Source organism: Chamaea fasciata, unplaced genomic scaffold, assembly GCF_029207755.1.
Source record: "Chamaea fasciata isolate MVZ Bird 193981 ecotype frontalis unplaced genomic scaffold, bChaFas1.0.hap1 SCAF_5, whole genome shotgun sequence".
NCBI lineage: Eukaryota > Metazoa > Chordata > Aves > Passeriformes > Sylviidae > Chamaea > Chamaea fasciata.
The window spans coordinates 4,458,741-4,478,304 of NW_027094090.1; the positions used below are offsets into that span (position 1 = coordinate 4,458,741).

General features: G+C 42.7%; 1 long non-coding RNA gene across 2 annotated transcripts; it reads left to right on the forward strand.

The window, feature by feature from the left end:
- The first annotated feature begins 10,217 nt into the window (after window positions 1–10,217).
- Window positions 10,218–18,780, forward strand: LOC136290101 (uncharacterized). Of its 2 annotated transcripts, none has more exons than XR_010720959.1 (3): window positions 10,218–10,262; window positions 16,054–16,077; window positions 16,183–18,780. It is a non-coding gene; the product is annotated as an uncharacterized lncRNA (long non-coding RNA). The 2 variants fall into 2 exon arrangements; XR_010720958.1 differs by lacking the exon at window positions 10,218–10,262 and adding an exon at window positions 15,186–15,268.
- Window positions 18,781–19,564: the final 784 nt, after the last annotated feature.

Below are 19,564 nucleotides of genomic sequence, written 5' to 3' on the forward strand. Positions count from 1 at the left end.
TGAGAGGTGGGTAGATGGAAGCCTCATGAATTTCAACAAAGCAAAGTTCAAGGCCCTACACCTGCATCCTGGCAATCCCAGACACACCCACAGGCTGGGTGGAGAAGTGATAAAAGGCAGGCTTGTGGAGAAGGACTTGGGGGTGATTGTTGGTGAAAAAAACTCACCATGAGCCAACAGTGAACACTCACAGCCCAGAAATCCAAGGGTGATCTGGGCTCATGGAAAGAAGTGTGGCCAGCAGGCCAAGGGAGGGATTCTCCCTCTATTCATCTCTCATGAGATCCCACCTGCAGTGCTGTGTACAGTGCTGGTGTCCCCAGCATAGGAAAGATGTGCAAATGTTGGAGCAAGTCCAGAGGAGGCCATGAAGCTGATGAGGGGATTGGAGCACTTTGGCTGTGGAGAGAGGCTGAGAAAATTGGGGCTGTCCAGCCTGGAAAAGAGAAAGTTGTGTGGAGACCTCATAGAAACCTTCCAGTATCTGAAGGGGTTGCAGAAAATCTGGAGAGGGATTTTCCTACAGGAGTGGTAGTGACAGGACAAGGAGCAATGGATTGAAACTGAAAGAGGGGAAATTTAGGTTAGATATTAAGAAGAAATCCTTTACTATGAGAGTGATGTTGGCACACCGTACCAGGCTGCCCAGGGAGGTTGTGGATAGCCCAGTCCTGTCAGTGTTCAAGGTCAGGCTGGATAAGGCCTTGAGCAACATGGTCTTGTGGGAGGTAACCCTGCCCATGGCAGGAGGGTTTGGGACTGGATGACCTTTAAGGTCCATTTTAACCCCTTAACATTCTGTGATTCTATGAAAAGCAATTTACGCTCCATTAGATGTAGAAACCGTGCAAATACAGCTCACCCTCCAATGCAGAGGCCTTTTCATGCCTCAATCTGTATTTTTCCATGTTGAGTACATCTATATCACACCAGATCATCCTTAAATCACAATTACTCTAACTAATAAAGTATCCCTTGCGGCCTTTTGAAGAAGGTATCGATTGGTAACAGAGAATTAAACAAAACAAAATACAAAAGAATGGTTCCCCTCCTATTTACAGAAGAAAATGACTCACCAGGGACAGTTTCTTATCTTTTCACAATACAAGGGTAATGCCCTTCATGGCAAACACCAGAGCTGGAGCCCAGACTTTTATAGGTGTTGTGTGAGATGTATTTTCTCATGGGAAATGCGGGACTAGTCCAGACAAGCATCTGTTCTTTCTAAGGGGACTGAGGCAAGGCTGAGGAGTTCTGAAAGGACACCCCAACTCAGTTTTAATGCTTCATGGGATAACACCAAGTAACAGTTTTCAAAAGAGTTATTTGAAATTATTTTCATTTTGAAGATGGAAGAAACTGGCTGCAGAATTTGACAGCCGATGAGCAGCAAACTTTACTAATCCAACTTAGGGCTTCTTTTTCCTCTACTTCCTTTTTTTACTCGGAATGGTTTCACTGAGCCAGTTAAATTGCAGGAGCTTACTTCAATATAGCTAATGCTCTAAACCAATGTTTGAATTTTATACTAATTAAGGCCAATCCACTGTCATTTTTTCTATAATGTGAAGACTAGTGCACTCAGTAACCCACTGAATTTAACATAAAAGCAAGATAAAACAATTAAAGTGCAAGAATATTTGATTAAGTAGCTCATTGATTTATAGTAGAATAAATTGAAATGGATGGGACAGAGAATTTTTTTTAATGGAAACCATATTTTATGTTTATTATCACAATCTCTGGGCTCTTTGTGCTTTTGTGATTAAAAGAAGGAGTTTAGGGATAGTAGCTCTGGGATTTATTACTCTTGTCTGCTTTCTTAAGGCCTTTATTTATTTATTTTTCCTTTTTCTGATTCATGGGGTAACGTATTAAGGCCCGATTGAAGAGTCATATGGAGTACGTGCATTGCTACAAACCAGTGGCTGTCTGACATCATTTAAACAGCATTAATCCTGACAGTTACGCAGGGTGAAAAAACAAACACAGAGAGTTTTGTTTTGGTGACGGGGATTAGACCTCTCCTTGAGGTGGTTTTGTCTGCAGCAGCTCCCTGGGAGGGAGCCTTGTGCCCTGGATGCATCAGTGAATGCTGTGGCTGGAGGCTGGGAAAATGCATCACACAGGGGGGACAAAAAGGGGATGGGGTCACTCTGCAGGTCACCACCAAAGCAAGGAGAAACCCCAAAATTTCTGAATCCCAGGCACCTGGTTATTCCCCCAGACTCTGCAGATGTCATACAGCTCTTACCTCTGCTAGCAGGGATGGGGTGAGGAATGAGGGTATTCCTCCTCTGGCTACTCCCTGAAGGGTGCATTCCACTCTTTTAGAAGTACAGGTACCCTCCCATGACACCAAAAAACAGGGGGATTTTCTAGCCCTGCTTACAGTGGAGAGAGAGAGAGAGAGAGAGAGTGAGCACAGCACAAAAATATTTGAGCATCATTTTTTAGAGTGCGTATGTTAAGAAACCCATCCAAGGGCATGAAGAAAGTCGTTGCAAGCCCCCTACAGACAGGTGACCATTAAGAATTATCTTTTGCAGACCACAGGTACCTGTATACTACCAGCCTGTCCTGTATTCTTGAGATACATCTGTCTAAAGCTTCCTTGCAGCCTTTTTATGTGGCTCAGGAAAAAAAAAAAAGAGAAAACAACAAACCCAAATCTTGAGTAGAGGGTGAAGACCACACTCAGTCTCCTCTAAATATTTAAGTATTTGTAAAAGGAAAGGGTATTTTTGTTTGTAAAAGGGAGGGGGGATTTTGTCAGTGTCCATGTGCACCAACACATGCACATTTTCACTCTCAGACTCCCAGAAAATGCTGCATAGACTACTAAGCAGGAGGATTTCTAGAGGATAACAAGTGCAGTAATTCCAGGCAGTGTCTCACAGCTGATCACATTGGCAAAGTAAAAATAAGACTGGAGAACAAAAACAGAAATATGGGAAAGAATCATAGAATCACAGAAAGGCTTGACTTGGAAGGGACCTTAAAGATCACCTACCGGAATCAAGTATGAAATAAGCTACCTGATTGATGAACATAAGCCTATAAAAGGGTTTTGTTGTTGTTGGGAATTTGTTTAAAGAGTCTTTGCACTTTCCAGGAAAGGAGGTGGTAAGAGCAGAAACCCAAGGCAAAGTTTTACCAGATAGAGCAGCCAATGAAATCAGCTCCTTTTTTTTCCCCTCAGTGTTTGTTCTGCTGCCAAGTGCCCTCACCATGGAGTTGGGAGACTCTAGGGCCATCTGTTCAGCTTTTCAGAGACCTGATTTCAATTGTGGGCCTCTGTTTTGTGACATTTCTTCCCAGAGTTACCTTTTTTTTGCAGGGACATCTGCTTGAAGGTCAGCTTGAACAAAAGTATTGATTCTCAAAAGAGAGGCTAACCAGTGCCAGGAGCAGGGCTGGGTGGGGAGAGAGAGGGACAAGGAAGACACATTTTTTACTCATTTGGTTTGTACCTTAGCAGTGTCCTCCCCTCTTTCCTCAGGCCATGTTTAGGGCTGTGACATCCAGAGGAGCTTGAATGTACCTTTTATTTTCAGTATTTCTCACCCCAGGAGTTCAGAAATCACAAGCTAAGCCCTTCGAAATTACAAGATTGGGTTAAAAGCCATGCAACTGCTGTAAAAATTGCATTTCAGGGATCTTTCTCTTTGCCTTCTGTCTTCAGAGACTTATGTTTGTGTCCTGCTTGTTTCAGGGTTTTTCTGCAGGAAAAGAAAGTCAAAATGTGTAATTTTTTAGTGTGAGACTGTCCTATGGGAAAAAAGTCTGAAATTTTATGGAAAATAATGTCGCTGTAAGGTATGGTGTGGTGACTGACAACCCATTTTTTGCCCAGAATGAGGAATGAGATGGGCCCAACTTAGAATATTCCATGATTCCTTAATTCTTTGACTTTATGGTCCATTCTTCAAAGGGGCTGAAGATGCCTTGCAAATGCTAAATGAGGATGCTCAGTCTGTCTTCATCCTTTATCCAAAGTGTTCTGCAGTGGGGGAAGAATGCAATCTAGAAGCTGAAATAATGAGATGGTTTTCAGGGGACCTAAGCCCTTCTGAGTGGTTCCCATGCTTTGCCAGCCAAGGTAGGATTGATCTTAGGTCTCAGCTACCTGGAGGGCTGGTGTGGCACTTCAGTTGCTCATCACACCTGCAGAGAGACAGATACTTCCACAGAGTAGTTCAGCACTGGCAGATAAGGGGTTTCCCTCTGCAAGTGTTTGTTTCCTCCCAGTAATCACAGAGAAAACCTCAGAAACTGATTAATTTTAGACTTTCACCTTCATGTTTAAAATTAGCTACTTCGTGTCTAAAATTAAGTCTTTATTCTGATATCTTAGAGTCAATATATGAATATTTCTCTGAACAAAATGACTGTCTGGTCCTTATGGATCTGTGTCTGTATGAACCTTTCCTTGAAAATTCCTGTGTGCTATTGCAAGAGATGCCCTGGCGATGGGGGAACACTGCTACTCTCAATAATGCTGTTGCAGTCCCTGGATGCAAGGAGTGCAGGGATGCAGTAACAGCAGGGACTTGTCCAGGTCTTGAAAGGATCCAGAAGATATTTTTCTTGTTAGTGTGGCTGAAAAATAACATATAAGTATATAATAACCATAGGACTGTGTGGGTATGGCTGTGTGTAGGAACACAGGCAAGCACACACACACACACACAAAAGTCCTCAACACACATATCTGTGTAGTTAAAATTAAAATTTATGCTATTATACTATTCAACACTACATGCACACATGCACAGACAAAATAGTTCAGCCATACTGGCAAGTCTTTGGTTTAGGACAAACAGCAGATGATAATACTGAGACCTTGCTGTACCAGGGGAATTATAATTCCCTTCTACAGTCATGGTTAGGAAAAGATTACTGAGCTGGTAGCAAGTTTCCAGCCCTCAACTGCAGAGTGGGATCTGGAAGCTGGGGAGGGATTACTGCTACCCAGCTGAGGGAAAGGGATGTGGGAAGGCAGCTTTCAGAAGTGTTTAATCCCACCCCAGCAGCTGGAGAGCAGTGGTTATCACTGGTGGGTTTTACTGGGGGGGCACAGCTCAAATTGAACCTCAGTGAGCAGGGAGGATTGGGGGTGTTTCGGGAAGGGAGAGGAAGGCACTGGGACTGGTGGCTGAGGCAGGACTAAGAAGCCACTGCTCTCGGCCGAGTTGGGCCAGGGAAAATGGTTAAATTTGATGAATGGATTTAAGCATCACTTTGGTGGTTGCAGTGTTGGTCTATGCACTAAGGTAGGTATCACTCTGTGCCCACTGCTCAAACCGGACTCACCTGTTTCAGCAAACACATCCATCTCCAAACCCAGTGCTGCCAGCAGAAGGGCAGGTTGAGGTGATGGTGGTGAGGAAAAGCCCAAGCACACGACTCGAGGTGACAGTTCAGTCTTTGCACCAGCTCCCACCTTGGGGTCAGCTCTTCCTAAGCACAGTGTTGAATCACACTTGGGTGAAGTGTTGGTGAGTTGTTAAATGTTCAGAGCAAAAGAAAAGGTCATAGGTTATTTAGAGCCTCTCAGTTTTCCTCATCAAATCATCACAGTTTAGCTTGGCATATAAAGGATGTCCCACATCACCCAGGCAGGGACAACTACTGGAAGCATCTGGGACATGGTGGTTTTTCTGTGCCCTGGAAAGTGATGCCAACTGAGCTGGTGGCTTGGCATCCTTTAGCTCTACTGTCTCAAGGTCCAATTTTCTCCACAGCCTGAAGCAGAGAGGAGCAAGGCTGGGTGTTATATGGGTGGGAGGACATGGAGGCAGCCTGTGTGTTTCAAGAGAAGGGGCTGGTTGCTGACTCTGTTGGTGACCTTTTCTCCTGTTAGACACTTTCTATCTGAGGAGGGATGAAACTAAATAGCTGTGGCCTTCACTTTCTGTACAGATCCTCTACAAATAGTTCTCCTTTCTGCCAGCATTACTGCCAGACTGAAATAAGCTGAAATCCTGAAGTTCTGTTCTAGAATAGTTGAATCTACACTCTGGTTTTCCTGCTGTGAAAAAATGAGTATAGCAATTCAAAACTTCTCACATTAGCACAATTTATTTCACAGTTGACACTAGTGTGAACAAGAAGCTTCCTGCAGAAATCCTCACTGTTTTTACTGGGAGAGGCTTCTGCTTTCCTACCCAACTTATTTTCAAACTTGTACTCTGTACTCAGATGTACATGACATCTGCCAATGCAAATCTTGTTGTTTCATGCACCAGTCACAGTGGGCTCATATTCAGGAAAGGAGGTTTGGTGTTGGCTTTTTTGGTTTGTTTCCTTTGTGTTAGTTTTAATTTTTGTTATTAGTGAGCTGGCTTTGCTTCAAATCCTAAGGGGTCCCTTGCTGAATCCTTCCCAACAATTCCCTGAGAGATGGAGCCATTTTATTTTTTCAAACCTATTCAGAGCCACCACTGTACAGTGTGGTGGTATTCATTGTACTTCAGGAAATTAGTATTGAGTTCTTTGTCTAAGCCTGGTGATGCTAGGGAAGAAAGTGAGAAGCCAAGATAGAAGGGAAGAGGAAAAGAGCATAGAACAGAGGAAAATAAGGAAGGGCACTTGTAGGAATCAGCCTTGCTGATAAGAAACTCTCGTGGGGTCATGCTGCTTGGACATTGGGAGTCTGTGTCCTTTCCACCACTAAATTGTAATGTCAGATCTTGTCAGTGTTGGACCCTGAAAACTGCATTCTGAGTAGAATGGATTGGATTGGAAGAGTCCTTAAAGATCATCCAGTTCCAACACCCCTGCCACGGGTGTGGATGCCACCCACTAGCTCAGGTTGCTCATGGATTTATCAAACCTCGGTATTAAGGTCAGTTCCAACCCAAACCATTCTATGATTCCAAGACTGATCTCACTTTCTTTCAAATAGTACATTGGGAGTTGGACACCCTGAAAGTTAGATTATGCCATGCATTGCCTTGGCATCGTGCAAGAGCATGGAAGTATGAAAATCATGTGAGAAAAGTTTTTTTTTTTACAGTCTGACCCACAAAAGGCAGATCAAGATCTGAATAGGGCTACTCTTTGACCTGTCAAGTCTCATTGAACTGGTTAAGTCTGTCTGAGCCCAAGGACTGATCTGCTTTGCAAGAGGCATCCTTGTGAAAGAGAGAAGGAAGATCTCAGCCTGTGCTTTCACAGTATGATTAATCACCAGAGAAAAGTCTCATCTTCCCAAATTCCTCTGGGTCTAGGTGTGGAACTGGATGAGCTCTTCTGTCTGGGCACCCCCTGCTCACAGACGAGACCCTGAAGGGTAAATTATCTTTCCTGGCAAAAGACTCAGGGAAAAGTACAGGAAGAGAATCTAAAGGATGAATCCCTCTGTACTTACTTGACTGCCAGAAAAATCCTATGGGGATGAATGAGCTCAAAGCCAAGCCAGAGTCATGCTCCTTCAGGAAGTCTAACCCAAGCTGGTGGGTGGCGGTGCACTGGATGAGGGAGCTGCAGCCATTTCCATGGTGGTCTCCAGGCTGCAGGTCTGGAAGGATACAGTTTGTTATATCCTCTCCTTATAGCTTTGTTTTTTGTTGGTGTCAGCAACACACCAGAGCTAGATGAGTTTTCAAATGATGTATCAAGGAGAATCATACCTGATCTTTAACTTCTACAGAAAACTGCTGGCCGGCATTTGCTCCCGTTGGGGTGGTGGTACTGGGGGAGTCCAGATCTCTTCCAGTGCTGCAGCTCTGTGGGTCAAAGCTCTGAAGTCAAGAGCTTGAGAACCCCTTCTTTGGCCTTTGGAGTTCACAGAGCACATCTGATCTGCACTAATGTGGAGGATCTGGCACATCACTCCTCCTGGAGTGGATGGCATTAGCCAAAGTCTGAATCTGGCCTTTTGACTTTCAAAAATTGGCTGCAAAATGAGGGATCCTTGTCAGCTTTAAGATTGATGCTGTATGACTTCAAGCACGTTTGTCATCTGTTTGCAAAGTGAAAATAAGCTTACAGTTGTTGACAGTAAATGAAGTAATATTTACATAATACAGTCATACCTGTTTCCTGGTAAGGAGATCAATGCATATTTCTTTTTGCAATAACAAATCCATGCCGTATATCTTCACAGACACAATAATATTTGAAGTGAAACATTCATCTAGCTACATAATTACATCTATTGTTTTCCATTTGCTTTTGTTCCCTAATAGTTTATTACTAGTGGCCAATAGTCAAAAGCAATCCAGAGGGATGCAAAACAGTCCCTCGTTCCAGCTCCTTTCAGAGATATTTTGGTTATTAAAATTGCTGTCATTAAGATTGGTGCTTGGATACTGCTCTGCAAACTGAGGCCCTGCTGCTCCAGGTGTGGATGCACTTGTGGTACAAGGCTTTGCCTGCCCCCAGGATTTTACAGCTGGAGAGAGAGGCATGGCAGGACACAGCCACCCCAGAGCAGATCAGCAGAAAAACTGCCTTGATGTGTCCAGCACATTTGCTTCACTCCTGCTCTTGCTGACCAGAGGCAGAGCTAGGACAACGGGATGTTACTGCCCTAGACTTGAAGAAGCTGGAGAACAGGTGAGTTAAGACTGATCCCTTCTGTTTCTCTCAGCTGTCTTTTCCTTTAGTTGAGGGAAAAGGTTTTATCTTTCTGTTTTATAGCATGTTCCAGACTGTAGGTTCCTAAATCACTTCATACAAATCAATAGCTATAAATAACTACTGAGGTGCCCCCACTATTAAGACATTTGTGTGGCCTATCTTGTGTAAATACTGCCGATAGCAATCATGTTTTAGTAATTATTTCCCCCTCTTTCCACCTCCATAGCCCTCTATCAACACAGAGCTTCTAAAGAAAACCCTATAGCTATTTTTTTCCCCCTGCACAACAGTATCAACATAACAAACCCTTTAGTCAGGCAAGTTCCCCTCTGGTCCCTCCAGCTGCCCTTAAATTTTCACCCTGGTGTAGAATGATGCTCTGAGTCAACTGGATACTCGCCTCCACCTACTCGAGAGCGGCTGCATTTCATATCTCCTGTTTCTCTGGGTGTCATGCAAATGGGAAGGAGGAGTTACACCCTGAGCACACAGCAGCACTGCTGCCCTTCACATCTGAGTGGCTCCATTTGTTCTTAAAACCACCAGTTATTTGCTCTTTCACAAAACAGTTTCATGCTGCTCTTGGATACCCAGTCTGGACTCGTTACTGGTTAGAAGAGAAAGCAAAGAAAGGTTTCCTGGTAGGAACAGAGGAAGCACAGTAGAGTTTCCTGGCAGGCAATGTTAAATAAAAGACTAGTTTCTAATTCTGCTTTGGGCTGGCAATAGGGACACAAAAAGTGCTGCATTAGCATGATCCAAATATCCTGAGAACAAGTTAGCCCAGCAGTGTGGACCTCTGAGATTAGTCCCACAACCATGTGGACATCCTGCTGGCCAATTCAAAGGAGCTGAATTAAGACCTTCCAGGTTTAGATCACTTATCAGCCTTTTCCTGATAGGTAAGTCTGCTTGGTTCACCTGGTCACGAGCCACATGATGTGGTAAAGGAGAAGACAGCTGTAGTGGGCTCAAACACTGCCTTGCTCTTGAGCTGGCATCCACAAGATCTTAATTAAACTATCAGATGTTGCCCCAGCTCCCAGATGTTTCCAGGCTGAACAGGGAAGGGTAGTGGTTTTTTCTTCATTGTTTTTTTTCTTCATTATAAGAAATGGAGTATAGAGGAGCAAAGGGACCTTACTAAAGTTAAATTCCTGCATGAATCTTCATGTCCCAGCTAGGAAATAATCATCTGAACATCCTTATATTGATGTATGACGTACCTTTGGGTCAGACATACATGGTGTGTCTTTTCAACACCTAGCACAATGGGGCTCATATCCTGAATAAACACTGATAATACACTGTAGGCATTTCTCAGTGATAGTATCAAGATTAACCTGGATTATTTTTTATCTCCTGACCTGGTTATCTGTGAATGTCTCATCACATGCATTAATCTAATATTTGACTTCAGTTAATTTCTGTCTGGGGGAAGTTCATGCTTGGGTAGCATTCCTTTTGGATTAAAGGTTTTTAGAACCTTGTTTCTCAGTGCACCTGAGTGGGTTCTGAGTGCTTTTACATCACAGACTCCAAGGAAGGTTTGGGTTGCAAGGGACCTTTAAGACCATCTAGTTAAAACCCTCCTGTCATGGACAGGGACACCTCCCACTAGAACATCATTCTGAATGCTCTTGTGGATCTCCAGGGTGGATCATCCACTTCAGGTAAATTGTGCATATTATCAAAATTTTGTTTGTGATTGAAATGATCTTCCTGAAAAGAAGCGTCCCATCATTTTATTTAACTATTGATTTTATTTAGTTTTTTTTTTTTTTGGTCTGGTTCATTTATTGTATTGTTAGTCATAATACTTTTAGGAAATCACAGAATCAACAAAATGTGCCAGGGATGTTGCTGCACCACTAGCCAAGCAGGTGCTTTTTAAGAACAGTGTATTTCTCCAGTAATTTCCCTGTGCCTTTCTTATAAGCCTCCTTTTTCTGGAGCTTTACTTCTAACTCATTATGTACATAACCCTTTAGAAGGATAGTCCAAATCATGCTTTTTTTTTCCATTTGTCTTTTAATTTTGAAAAGCTGAGAAAGATAGTAATGAAAAAGGGAATGGAGGGAGACTGTAGCAGGGTCCCTGAGCTGCTCTGCAAGCTCTCATTTTCAATTTCCTTACATTTGCAAAGCAAAAGCTCAGAGTGGGTTTCAGCTTTTGGCCACCAGCTGGAAGCATTACTAGTGATGAGTACTGTGGGCAGTAAAATTCTACTACCCAGGACTGAACAGGGAACATCTGTGGCTGTTGGGACTGTTTCCATTCAGCCTTTTAACAACCCAGTAGAGATTTGTGGATCCATGTGTGTGAGGGCCCTTTCCTTATCAAAGAATATCCCTGTAAAGTGTTTGGGGCTGGGTAATAATAGACAGCATCAGTGAATGCTGGTTCACTTTTATTTTTTTTTTTAAAGTGCATGTCTTCTAGTGGGTGATTCATCAGCTGCTGTTACAGAAAGTATGTTGGGAAGCTTGCAGCTGGGGGCTCAGGCTGCAGTTTCTGTGTCGTTGCTAGGGATTCTGCATTAAATATCCCAATTCTCTGCACTTAAAACTAGGAAAAATTGACATTCTGACTTTCCATAAGAGAATGGAATACGTGATTCACAGCCCTTCTTCTGCAACATTAATCAGGCCCTGTTTACAGGGAATAGAGCCAAGGGGGATGGTTAGAGCCAAGGAGGTACACTCAGAAAGCCAAACGGTGATGTCATTGGGGCAAAACAGTAAAGGCAAGCCACTTAACTGGCTGAGATGGCTTGTAGTGGGACCAAGTCCTAGTTAAGGGATGGAGAAGCATTAGGGTTTCTTGGCTGTGCCATTGGGTCCCCTGTTTTTACTACAGGTTGTTTATGGAGAACAGAGCTTGAGCTTGGCCCCCGAGTCCTGCAGATCTGCTGTGGGACTGGAGGATGAGGAGTTCATAGTTCATGTGCTGGGCTTTAAATCCCCAATTTCAGTGTGTTACATGAAGATCCCTTTCCATAAGGATGTGATGATCTGGTTTTCTTGTGCTGTCAATATCTGGGTTGTGCCTTGGGCTGCTGTGGTGCCAGGTGCTCTGCACATGTGTGTAACGTTTGCTCCTGATCCTGGGCATTTGCCACCCATATGGGAAAGGGGTAAGTTGTGACAACCTTCTTACAGATGGACTAAGGGAAATGGCAAGGAACTTCCTTGGGTTCACCCAGGAGAATGAACCCTATGTGCCTCAGCAGGAAAAGGAACACAACTTTCCATAGCAAGTCCCCTGCGTTAACAGGGAGATGGTCCACACGTTATCACAAGAATCCTCTTTTGCACACAGGCAGCACAAATAATTTTGCAAGCTGAACAAATGAGTTTCTGTCCCCTCTTCAGTCAGAGGCAATGCTGGGGCTGTGTGTGGCAGCATTTTCAAAAAATATGATGATACTGTCTGAGGACACACGTAAGAAAAACATAAAGACTGTCCCCATCCAATCACTGCAAGAAACTTGCAGAATCGTTTCCTCCCTGACCTTTGCAATGTTCTCTTGGGAATCTTTCTTGCAAAGTGAATCCTGACTGTCTGCCTACTGAGATGTAGAAAGAAGTCTTAGGAAGGAGATTTAAAAAGTCTGACCAGCCTGTTTGCATACTTTATATGGAGATCTCTTGGCAAGCCAGCAGTGAGCTGTTGTATCCACAGGTATCAGCATGACCCCAGCAAACTGAGGTTTCCTTCTCAAGCTCAGGCAAAACAGATTATTTCCTAGATCAGTAAACTGCAAATATGAACGTGCTTTCTCTGGCTCCCTAATGGCATATCTCCTTTCCAAAGGAATCCAGCTTTGCAATTTTAAGTAGAATTTGTTGTTTACAGCATCAACTTATATTTTTGTTCTCCTTATTTTATTGCATGGTCCTTCTAAAAGCAGTTCCTACCGATGCCAACGCTTCAATGTCAGACCAAAAATTAGCAAGAATTATTTATTAGATGGCAGAATATCTCAATCCCTGCCATGCTTAGAAATGACCTTAAAAGTGTTTTAAAACATCACTTATTTTCTTACTAGGAACTGTGTTTCTCCTGGGCACTGAATCCAAACTGTTAAGCTGTGGGAGACCCAGTGTGATTAATAAGGGAGTTTTGTTGGTTGAGCCAGTGGAAATTCTCCATTCTAAGTCAGACCTGTGCTTTAATCTCTTACAGGGAGAGAACAAAGAGCAAGACAACCAGAATTTGGGATGGTATGATATTACCAGTGATACCAGTCTACTGCTTCTCTGTCAGAGTGCTGAGCACTCACACACTTGGGACACAGGAGGGAGAAGCCAAAGCAAACAGCAGGTCTCTGCTGGGGAGAGGAAAGTGTTGATATAAATCCTCCACTTCAAAGCTGTAGCTCCAGTATCTAACCCATCATGGGGATGTTTCTTCATAGGATATTGAGGAGATTGGCCATTGGTGGTGTAGCAGAAGTGGAAGATCCTGTGAATGGCGTATTTAGTAGTGGTAGATGGTTTGTTATACCTCAGAGACTGATTAAGGGTTTCCTCTGTGGTAAATCTGAAAGAAACCCGTAGACTCCTTAAAAAGTAAAACAATAGATAATAATGACAAAATAATTGCTGTTAAATGAAAGGGAGGAATACAGAGAAGGAGACAGCATTTTGGCTGGTTGAGGATCACTGAACACCTCAGGACACTTCTATGGCACACTCATGGTGAGAGGTGGGAGGTCTGGGTGCTTTCCTGAACTCTGCCATGAATTCCTTTTATGCTTTTGGTCCCACTATTTTATTTTCTCAAATTTCAGTTTTGCTTTCATTCGTGGTACAGGAAAATGGTTTCTTGGGGATACCTAGGGGGTAAGAGCAAGGCATTAAGGACTGTTGGGTAGCACAGGATACCATGGCAAAACCAGATCCTCGGCTGGAGGTGACAACCATGATTTACACAAGCTGAGGATCTGGCTCCCCCTTTTCTAGCAGGTCAGCTCACATCCATCTTTATGCTAACAACATCCAGGCCCCGACTGCAAGCATTTAATAAATTTAAGGAAGTTCCTGTTTTGATCTTTTGTTATAATCAGTGTTATTACAAATGCAAACAATAACCAGAACAATTGTAGTCATCAATGGAGCTATTGGTGAAGAACACAGGGCTTTCCTGCTTAGACACAACTATGAAGAGAACTGTTTACTTAGCCAGACTGTCCTTTTATAGTTACCAACAGGAAGTGCTTGCAATGTTTGTGTAAGAAGGAGACTTCGAATTATCCCAAATCATGTCTTCAAAGGGATATGAGAACAGAATGTATGCTTTAAAAAAAGTCTCACCGCCCCTTTTTTTGACTTATGAGTGAGCACATCTGGTTTTGATGGACTTGACAACTTGTTGTCTATGTCTTTGCAGCCCAGGTTTGTCACACTCTCGCTTCTAAATGGAAAAGTTTTGGATGAAAACCCACTTTTGTATTTTGGCTTCTCCTGAGTATCTGTAAACACTGGTAGACAGCGTAAGGCAAACTTGACCCAAAAAGCCCCCATTATTGAATGTCCAGACATATGCCAAACTGAAGACTAACATTTGGGTAGGAGTGGGAGTGACTGGAGTGGGAAAGTGAGCACCCATGATAGTTTAGGTTGGATATTAGGAAAAGGTTCTGCACCCAGAGGGTGGCTTGGCACTGGAACAGGCTCCCCAAGGAAGTAGACACAGCACCAGCCCTGACAGAGCTCAAGGAGTGTTTGGACAATGCTCTCAGACCCATGGTGGGATTTTAGGGGTGGTCCTGTGAGGGATCAGAAGCTGGACTCAATGATCCTTGTGGATCCTTTTCAACTCATGATATTCTAGTATTCTATGAAGAGCATGGGACACCACAGTTTTGGCCAGCTACAGGAGAGGAGTACAGGGAACTCACTGGGTTGTTAACAGACTAACCAGGATGTTTCTTTATAAACAATAAGAGACTGTAGCCAACAACAATTAGTGCTTAGTTTTATTTCAGCTTTGTTTCTTTTTGCAGAGAATTATGCAATGAATAACCACAGTTCAAAAAGTCTCTCAGCTTACACCTCAGTGTAAATCAATGATGCCCACAGATCAAATATCAGACATCAGTCAATGGGTTTTTGTCATTTAAATCTTCAAATTTACCTGTTCATACCCACTAATATGTTGGTGTAGCGAGATGTATTGCAACCTAGATAATGGAAACTTTTATTAGCAGTAGAACTGGACCCTGTAGCTGATCTCACACAGGTAAGAAAGGACTGGTCCATATGTGCAGCTGTCCCCTTGCTATGTGGTACCATTAATAAACCAATTTAATACGTGAGTCCCATTAGGAGAAGGAACTATTTGATCCCCATTTTACACAGGGGGAAAAGGAGGCAGAGAAAAAGATTAGGGGACTTGCCCAAGGTCACACAGGAAACCTGTGGTAGAACCAGGATATGAACATAGATTTCCTGAGCCTCCATTTTCTGCGTTAACCACAAGCTCTTCCTTCCTCCCTTGTTTGGGAGAAATGACAAGGTTTCTTTAACATGAGAGGTGCCCTGCAGGGACTCAGCCTCAGTGTTCTTCATTTAATGTGGAGAAGATGCTCTAGACAAGAGACATCCTTGCTCTGAAGAACATCCCTGCAAAGTATCTGTGTGTTTGTACCAGAGGAAACCAGTCACCCATACAGGTATCTTCCCCTTTCTCCAAGGTTTTGTTGGTGCAGAGAGGCTGCATTGGAGTTCCAGGAATGTGGAATTTGGTCATCATGGGCATTTCTGTGAAAACCACAGGCATGGGAGGTGTTTTTCTCCTTTACTTCCACATGTGGATATCTACACTGTGGAGTTCAGCTGATAAGATCACCTGAGGGTCTGTTCAGGGCCATAGGTTAATTTGGGGAGTTAGATAAACCACACAAGGTGAAGCTGCCTTTGTCTCTGTTGGACCTAATGCCAGCTCTCGGACATGGAAAAAAAATCTTCACTTTTAAGTTCATAGAAAAATTCTCTCCCAGATGTCAGTGGAAAACAAGAAGCATGGGCAACCCCTTCTGCATGGGCAACAGGGACAAGAACAGTGCTGACCTTGTGTGTCAGTGGGTAGGAATGTCAGTCCAGCATAAAACCCCTCTCCTCCAGCAGGGACATGCTGGGGAAAAACGGGCCGTAGACATCATATCACCAGCTCTACAGAATTTTGTGAGACCAAGATTTCCTTTAGGCGATGTTGCTTTCTCACTTTCAAAAGGAGAGATTCCTTTCCCCTGGAATTCACTGCCACTGCTGTATAGGACAATGAGGAGAGGTGGGCAGCAGCTTAAATTTCTCCTCTCTGCTTGTGTAACCAAACCACCATTCACAAGAGGGACTTTTCAAATCATGCACATATAATACAAAAGGAATTATGTTGTCAGTGGAATCACCTTTGATAACAAAGGACAATGCAGTAATAATATGGTATTTTCTTCTGCAGGTTGCATGAAAAGGACACCCCCAAGTAAGTTTTTGTGGTTATTTTTTGTGGCAATCTACTGCTCTCCTATCATGTTACCTTGGCATCAACACAGGGATCAGAGAGAGCCCACATGTCCTTTATTCTCAGGCATGTTGGTAGCTGGCACCATCTCACCTCTGAATTCATCTCGGCCAGGACCCAGCTGCTCCTCTTGGACTATTTTTGTGGTGAACACAGGATCTATCTGCTCGTGGTGAAAACAGAAACTTCCCCATCTCACCACAATATCATCGCTCCCTATCTATCCCTATGCTGCTAAACAAATGGGAGGGCATTTGGTAACCATCCACAGGGATTTTCCTGCAGGAGAAATATTGTCTGGAGAAGACTGCAGCTCCCCAGCAAGGCCTGGTGTGAGATGCTATCACTCAGCATAACCCCAGGCACCAGAGGCAGAAGGAGGACTGCAGGGATAGGCTAAAGGGTGGCCTGAAAAAGCTGCTGCCTTTGTTACACGATCTGCTCTGGGAAAGGTGTTTTTATCTGGAATATTGAGACTAGTTTTTCTGCTTGGTTTAATGACAGCATTCTGAAACGTTCTCACCAGCTTAGCAGGGACTAAGAAAGAGCAAGTAAAGATTGTTGATGGTGCTTAAATTCATTTAGAGTATGAGAAGAATATCAGACATCCTGTTAAAAAATTATTCTCAAGGTCTTTGGCAGCACACTGAGCTTTATTTCAGTGTTTTGCCAATAGTTACCTGTCTCTCACAGGCACACCCCATTTTTATGATTTTTATTAAGCTAACAAAGATGAACCTAGATAAAAGGAAAAAGATATTTTTGAAAGTGCATCCTTCTCTAGCCAGATATTTATCTTCTTTTAGTCAAATGCTGCCTTATTTCTCTCTATTGCTTTTTTCTTTTTCTTTCATATAATTTCAACTATTTTTTTTTCTCAGAAAGCCATTTAAATTATTTCTCAAGAACTTTTATGTATTTTAGATTTTATTTAACTTGAAAGTTTATGACAAGTTAATATACTTCAGGTCAGATCCTTATGATTTGGGACTCTTAAAAGTGAGTACATAGAACTAAATAGACTGCTAAAAATTATAGTGAAAAATTGTGATAGTCTTCCCCCTTTGTTATTCCCAATATCACACTGAGTTGCATCTCAGTTCTTTGACTCCAGCTAAATATTGATGTCTTCAATGGGGCATCCCTGTGGATTTAAGTGTTACTAACATGTGTAAGCATAGTAGACTTATACTTATCAACAACAAATTTTCAGAGAACTGCCAATGTGTCAAAGCTCTTGCTGAGTCCCCAAAGTTTATTGTATTTCCTTATAACTGTATAATATCCTTATACTGTTTATTGTATTTCCCACAAACTCACATGCACTGAAAACCCAACAGAAATGATCTGAAACTACTGCATTCCTCCTCTTCCTCAAAACCTTTGACAGCAAGTCAGATTCTGCCTTTTGAAAGCAACAGCTATTTTTATTCCTGTTGCAAAAGGTTTTCCAAACTACACATGCATTGTTATGTCTCTCAAATGCATTACATCAGATGACTCTCCTGAAAGGTGTCCAAACTCTGCATTAAAGTGCTTGTGGGAAAAGTTGAAAAAATAAATGGTTTATGTTAAATGGTACTTTGAAAAGGGAATGAAATGTATTGCACTGATATGGAAAGGTAGTGTAGTAATGAATGCTTTGGGTTTGAATTAAGTGTTATGCTCTCCCTCATTAAACTCCACTCTGAAGTTATGCAGACTTACCTGTATCTTCTCCTCTTTCCTCCTTTTCCACTGAGCATAACAGAAGAGTGGTGAAGTATGAACCCTCTGAATATCATGCCATGAAAAATGTAACCAAAGCAGGTGGGTTTACTTTAAATTAGGAGAGAATCTGATCTGCTCATATTTCAAATACCAACTTGGAGAACTCTGGCAAACAGCAGACCCAGCCTGTTCCTCACAGCTTGGTGTGACCAGCAGAATGTGCCTCAAAAAACCATTGCTGTTCCAGCTCAGGTTGAGGGCAAGAACAGTGTCTAATGTTTCCCATGGCACATTCTTGCTGAGTGTGGTGGAATTTGGCCAGTAGCTTTTGGAGGCTATTGATATTAAAGGTTTTTATAATGAGACTTTTGTTCTAAAAAGGTTTATCCACATTGCTGTTATGGTTTTCCCAAGGGTCCCACAGGGCCAAAGATTCTGACTGGTGTGGCCTTGGGACACTCTGAGGACACCATGGGATATGGCCTTGCTTGAATGAAGGGAAATTTAGGGCCACTGGCCTTTGTAACATCCTCCAGAATCTCTTAATGTGATTTTCTGGACAACTCCAAACCTGGAAAGCTACCTGCCTGAAGCATCCAAAGTCTTTAAAAATGTATCCCACAAAACCATGTGTAGCTCTCCCAGCGCTCCACAGTTCTCTACATTTCAAAGGTTTGGAGAAGTACCCGACATTTCCTTGGAATCAGCCAAGTCCAGAAGAGCATGGAATGACATCACATCCCAACCAAACAGATGACAAAACTACTTTGCTGGCCTTTCTTGGACCAACTCCAACTCCAGGTTCCCAGAGATTTCATCCTGGGATAATAATGTGAACATTGCAAGCACCTGCTGAGCAGGGATGGTCGCTGAGAGGAGGCTTATGAGCCCCAAAGAGGATTTTGGTTCACTGTTTGTATTTTAGTGTTCTCTTTAAGGGATGCATTGTCTGGCTTTGAGAAATAAAGCAATGTGGTATTTTACAAGGGGTTCTGTGCTGGCAGTGTGATTCACACGTTTAGGGGATCTCTCAGGGGATTGTCTCTTTGCTCTGTCCATTTTCAGGTATTGACAAATTTTTGGCAGAATTCAGGCACCTCATTATCAGGCTGGGAAATTCTGACAAAGCTGGCTTGTTGAGAAAGTTGTTTTCCTCTGATGGTATCTATGTCCCAGCAGATGGTTGGATGGCCAGCATAGGTGAGATGCATAAAAAAAGGGTGAAGAGAAATGACAACCCACACTTATCTACCCTGCTCTTGGTTGTCTGGGAATTCAAAGTAAACAGGGATCATAAAATGGAAGGTGCCATTTAAGTCTTGTACTTTTACAGGTTCATAAACATGCTTTATTAGCTGCTTCTAATTTCTTTACTTTTTTAATGATGAATATTCATAAAAAATTTGGAAGCTGCAAAACTGCTGTCACATAGTTCAAATCCACAGTAATAATTTCAGAGTACTTCCTGTACCCTATTTAAACAGTGGCTTCAAAGGAATATTTTTTTATCCTAAAATAGTTGTCCCTCATTGCCTTCTAGATATCTTTGCATCTTTGCCATGACAATATAGGGAATGTTGACAATCATCTTGCACTGGATGCCTAAAACCTAAATAGCTGTAAATACACTCTTATTTTCATCCTTAATTTAAGAACCATAAATTTGAAGAAGGAAATCTAAGCTCTTGAAAACACTGCTTGTTGGAAACCATCCCCCAGTTTGACCTCTAGACAGTTA